We start from the raw sequence: 6,738 nt of genomic DNA on the forward strand, positions 1-6,738 counted from the left end.
ACTTCTCTACTTTGGCATTTAATGTGAGTTTGATGCACTCGTTTCTAAGTCGACACGTCGTGTTTATTTCTAACATTGTTCATTAAAAAAAATTAACAGAAAATGCTTGAGAACGATTTCAGACGCGAGAAGTGATTAAACTTACTTTGACGGTCATTCCTTTGCGGACAATACTTAGGCCGTTTCTCAATTGCCTTAACAGCAGTATCAATAGCCGCGTGTCAAATATGAATAGTGAGAGTTTTGAGAATCGACTAATTGAAAATATAATTTATGAATCGAGTATTATTGTACACATGAACTCGTTCGTAGACTAATATGCGCAATTGTATGCTCATGAATGGAATTGGTTCGCTAATTGTTCCTCGTGTCGTAAATCGGCACCGTGTGTTATTTAACGGGCATACATTATGTCTTTTATGCGTTATGAATAGCTGCTCCTGCTGCTGTTGGCCGTCTTTTTCAGTCGGTGACTTTATAGATCCGACTCAAAGAAACTTCGAATGACTTCTTTTGTAATTGATACACTTGTATAGGTTGCGCAACGCCCGTAAGTGTATTGCACTTAATCGCTCTTCGATAACAAATAAAAAAATATAAAGACACATATAATAGACATCTGATAATTAACAGCCTCTAAAAAACGGCTTATCTTATCCTCGACTCGTTTACAAATTTATGTACAACAGTAAAAAATGCATTATCGTATTTTATATTCGGTCTTTACTTGTACAATAATTATAATACGAATTAAAATAAATCGTTTTTTTTTTTTGTTTTAAAACACTATCAGACGTTTTTATGAGAAAATAAAATTATTTATGACTTAATGTTTTATTTAATGTATTCATTTAAAACGATATATTATTTTATAAATGTTCATTTTAGAAACACGTGAACATTTAATTCTGTTTTTCTCGGAAAACCAGAAATTAAAAGTTTGTTATTATTATTTCTTAACATTTACTCGTCAGTCTATTGCGCAGACACGTCTAGTCTCAGTTTAACAGACAAGAAAGAACTAGCGGAATTCACCAAAAAAAAAAATAATAATAATAATAATAATGCGCGATGACGCCGAGAGTAATAAAAGAAATCAAACGCCAAGCAAAAAGTATCTATTTTTTCTGTTAATGTTTTTTTTTTTGTTTGCCGAGGAATACTATGCGCCTAATATGGCATCGGTAACCTTCTTGCGCATTTGTGTGTTGATTTTTGATCGGAATACGATATACTGCAGATGACCGATTTAATTTATTACTGGCCCATCTCACACGTCCGTTTAAGTGCGCGTTTACGCCTCCGTCGCATAATATAATAGTTTTTTCTTTAATGCGTTTATATTATAATCCTTACAAGACTTATATAATATTGGACGCATCCAGAATATCGGATGTCACAACGATTCAAAAAGGTGTTGGGTTTTTTATTTCTCGTTTCGACAGACTGCAAACATGAGCTAGTTGCTGGCCTACGAATTTCACCGCTGTACGCGTAGAACACCCAAGTGTCAAAAATTAAAAAAATTAATTAAACACAATGCATGAGCGCGCCGAGAGTTTGAAATTCAATATTTGCTTTTCCCTGTACTCAAAAAAAAAAAAAGAGTTTCTAATTGTTTAACGCGTAGGATTACGTGGATATCGCCAACCGGTTACCAAATATCATCTGGGCAAGTGTTTACATTACGTTTGCACATCAAAAGTTTTCATCGCGCCACCGACCGCGAACCGACAGAACAATACATTTACTTGTGCTCTCGGTGTAATGACAACCGATATACTTACCATAAGAGCACTTTTAAACTGCATTCGATTTCTTATTGAAACACTGTGGTATCGTTTTTTATTATCTCCGAACAATAGATCGTATCGTTACATCTCCACACGACAAACAATTAGTGTGAATTTTAAGTGTGTAAAAAACAATCGTACGACCGACGATGATACTACAAACATCGTTATGAAAAGCTATCTGACATGTTATGACAGCGCAGCTTATCAGTCGATGACTGGCAGTGGATAGTATCTAAATACACCTAAGAAGTTACGTCAACACGGCTTATTACATAAATTATACGAGTTCAATTTACCGCACTCACAATTACACGGTAATCAAAACCGATAAGCGAAATTGAAATAAAAATTAATTTTACGATATTGTCTTTGTTTGTACAGCGTCATGAAAAAAGGAATAAAAAGTGAACACGATTTTATAGTTGGTCTCTATAATTGTGTGTGATCGTTTGAGAAGATCTCGGAGGAAACGGAACATAGCGCGCATTCCATTGTCTGAGTACACAAACAAAGATAACAATACAAAGCGTTTCCACAGTGAAAAAAATAACCATTTCACCAGTTCGTATCAAATTTTTGAAAGCAGAGAAAGTATTTGAAGGCGACGACATCGCTTTTAAATGTGAATCGGCGCATCCTGACACTACACGAGCTTAATTTCGGGTAAGTCGCCTGTACCGTTTCTCATGAAAATTATATTTCATTTAAGCTTACTCGGACGTCCTTATCGCCAGTAATCATTTATCGATATTCCGCAAACTGTTTTGTTATCGCCTATTACACTCTCAAAGTACTCAACAAAATACTTGAACGTATGAAAATATCTTTAAACGTATTAACTTGTTGTGGAGTATTTTCGTTCTGCAAAATATTCGTGTTGAATTAAACATCGTGTTTTGTAGTCGGTTTTAAAAAAGTTCTTCGATAATTCAAGATATTTTATGAATGAAAAAACGCCTACCGTGTTTACCCCAAATAAACACTACTTGCCCCGTAAGAGTACTCGTACAGGTCAAATACACGCGGCCGCAATTGTTTGCTTTCGAAGCTGTAACCGGTAAACGTTTTCTTCGAACGACTTTTTGATAAGTTCAAGTCACGTCCTTGATAATTATGACACGAAGAATGACGAATCAATGATTCTACGTTTTCGTTTGTTTTTTTTTTAATATTCATAATGGACAACGTTCACAACTCATAAATACTCGTCGATTGTTATTTGAATAACCTTCCAGTGACTTTCTTACGCAATGCCCAAAACGTTAAAGTGTCACTATAAAAGAAAATATAAATGCTCGTTATTTATTTATACACTATTGCATGACAATTTTCAAAGAAACTGCTGCTGCTTCTCGAACGGAGGTCAACAAATTGTTCATTCTCGTAAGTAACCACCGCCGCCATCAGTTGATTAATTCCCTTTTTTTTTTCCTCTTCTTACATTTCAATGATTCTCATTACAATAATTGCACTCTAATCGAACACAGCCATGATTATCTGCTCACGACTACTGTTGGATATAGTTATTGTTTTAATTCCTTAATGAGAGCAGACACTTAACATCCGAGTGCCTCTTGTTCATTTGACTTGACTTAAAACGACTTTGCAATTAAATAAATATTAACAACAAACAGCTACTTAAGACTTTTTCAGTTTGTTCGTATTTAAAATAACACCCATAAATTACTTTATTTATTTTTTAACCCGAGGTTTTTTTGTGCGCATAAATTTTCCTGATTGAGTATAAAGAAAATTCGCCCGCTATTAAATAAAATGTAATTTTTCACGTAATGTCACGACCCCGTCTAATGTTACCAAACTAAAAAATATCATAAAGGAAAACTTTTAACGACAAAAATCCGTTTTTAAGAATGCTTCCCTGTAGTGAAACCTAGTCAATGATGGTCCATAGTAGAGATCCGAAAATTACTAAATTATAAATGTTATATGCTTTTATTTGAAAATAGATAGTTCAAACTATCGTGGTAATAATTATTTTGAAAAAAAAAAAATGACTTATCCATTATATTATTTAGTAATTTATATTAAAATTAGCTCATCAGTAACACGCAACCTACAGCTGTAATTGCAAAATACGCTCGACGAGGTTTCCGGTCATGTTTGTTGTGACTTCCCTAGGGCGTTCAGGCGAATCGGAAGTCCGGCAAATGCGCTTCACCAGTCGTTTTGATAAAGTAAAAAACAGTCAAAAATAAGGAAATGCTTTTACTTAAGCACCCTCCTTATCCATTATTATTTAGAGGGTTATCTCTATCTATTTCAGCGGAATCGTGGGTTCAATAATTAAAAATGTTATCGCTATCTTTCTATATATATATATATATACACACACTTATTATAGCAGTAGGATTTAATTGCGTGGCAGCAGAGAAGGAAAGAGATGTCAATGGAGCTTCGTAGCAGAAAAGTCAACAGTAAAAAACTGTTTTTACATTCTTTTTTTTTTCTGACGCAGTGGTACACTTTTTCCTACGGACTATCATTATTTTCCTAAAGCTCAGCTATATGTCAAATAAAATAACGCAATATTGTTTAGTAAATATTTTATTTATTCCGGTTCTTGCTTTATTTTAATGGTAAGTGGCTGAATGGGAACAAAAGAACACCAAACGAGACTTTTATTATTCATATAAACAAAAAACTTTATACTGAAATATAATTTTCTTTAGCTAGTCTTTAAATATTGATCTACATTTTAAACAACTCGAAACTCAGAGTAAGCATATATTAAATCTAAATAGCGAAATAATTTACTTAGAAACGTTTTTGTGATTTTTATAAAACTTCTACGAATAATTTATCGCGTTCTTAATCGGAAAATAATTTCCAGCCTCCGAAAAAATCTAGGTCACCTCATGTATAACGATTATCACCCCCCCCCCAACCGTCCCCAATATGGTGCACACGTGTAAAAGGCGACCGTTTTTATTAATCCGAACCATATTTCCGAAGACTTCCCAAAAACCTCTCTGATCGAACTGAAATAATCAATGAAAATTTCAGAATGAATTTACTTCCACTGTTCCAATGAATATTTAGTACCGTTCGCCTATACAATGTAAACAGTATAAATATTTATACGTTCTTTTTTTCCCGTCCATATAAATAATCTTGTCGGACACAAAAAAAACAAGAAACACAACCGAAAATGCAAAATCAAAAAAAAACGCCGTACAACGTTCGATCATCCCGTTAAATTAATACGTTTTGCTGTTTTGTCATGTTGACGTGGCTCGACAATAGACTCTCAAGTGTACAGCCGTCACCGTAGACTGCAGTCGGTAGACTCCACAGACCAGTGGATTTGTTGTGCACAAGTACAACGTTTTGCACTTACGGTGCCGGTCTATTTGTCGCGCGTTTCCTATAAGTTTTTCGCGAATTCCGACGACAGACGCTCCGACGAATTCCTCGACTAAACGAATATTCGACCCGACGGACCGCGAGCCACTATATTATTCAAATGCTCGACGTCGGAATGTGTTTATGGCGGAGAAAGCCAGCGAAAACACAATGTACACGGTTTGCGGTAATACAAAAAACAAGCGCTGTCTTTTGTGCCGCTGTATACAATTAATATGCGTTGGACGCAGTGAGCACTTGCGGTCGACTCTCCCCCGGTGTACATGTGCCGGCGTTCATCTATTACTGTTATGACGTTCCTATAGGAAATCCTGGACGGGCAAATCTTTGCGTAGGTCACACAACACCGAGGCGACGCCGAAGTTAACGAACCCAAAAAAGAAACACATGTTAATGCGCCGCGACACGCCGTACGAGAGACCGCCGCCGCCGCCGCCGCCGTCGGTTTGATAAATGACTATGACGACGATGACGGACGGACCGCGCGGATGAGTAATAGTGATTTTGTTTTTCGCTTTCCATTCCCCAGCCCAGTAACATAATAATAAATATCGTGTGCGGACGCGCCGACCCACCAAATCTTCAATAACATCATCGAAACCGTGTCGTACGACTTTTGAGCGCATTTGTATTCCTTTAGGAGCGAGTTTTTGCTGACGGCCCTCGTCGTCATTCTATACAAACGGTAGTGATTTCGCCACTGTCCGTGCAATCGGTAACATTTCATTCTCTGGACATAATTCATTATTGTCCTGTTGTGCAAAGCAATCGGACAGTCAGGACAGTCCGTTTGATTCGGCAGAGTAAAGCGCCAGTAATAAAACGCGCATATACGTTTCAATACGAAATTAACAAAAATAAATGTTAAACCAAAAAAACAGCTCTGATTGCTCAGAACACTAATTTATAACTTAAATCGTTAGTTTTTAAATAGAAATCGTACAATTGCGGATGCTCATTAGGAGTGGCCATAGAACTTGATCTTTTTAGAAAAAATAACAGTTACGTCACAAAAAATGTTCTAGTCACCAATCAAAAAAAATCTTGAAATTTTAATGTAGAACAGTACCACAATACTGTAAAATTCTATGTAACATGTTTATATAAAATATTGTTTAACTTTTTTATGTACTTCTTGCATAATTTATTTTTGTATTTTCGAGATCTCACGTAATTTTTAAAACAAAAATAAAAGTGTTAAATAATTCCCCGGAGTCATAATATAATAAGTTTTGTAGAACACAATTTTTCACTACAATGTATTCTTACTTTTTATTCAATAAGTAGTCAAAGTATAAACTAAACCCTAAATTATTTTTTTTATGTATAAATTGTATGACTTGTATGATTTCTTTTCTTTTCGGTGATATTTTTACAATGAAAATTAATTCTTATAGTCAAAGTATTGTTATTTATTTCATTTTGACCATTTCCTAAATAAAAATAGTGATATTGCTCTGTTAAATTTTAGGCAGTTATCTAACTCCATTATCAAGTTTTCTCTTAGATTTCCAATTTTACCACATAAATCTCTGCCGTGTAAATAGTGTAATAAGAA

Source organism: Daktulosphaira vitifoliae, unplaced genomic scaffold (assembly GCF_025091365.1).
Source record: "Daktulosphaira vitifoliae isolate Bord-2020 unplaced genomic scaffold, ASM2509136v1 Scaffold_3, whole genome shotgun sequence".
In the NCBI taxonomy this organism is placed as follows: Eukaryota; Metazoa; Arthropoda; class Insecta; order Hemiptera; family Phylloxeridae; genus Daktulosphaira; species Daktulosphaira vitifoliae.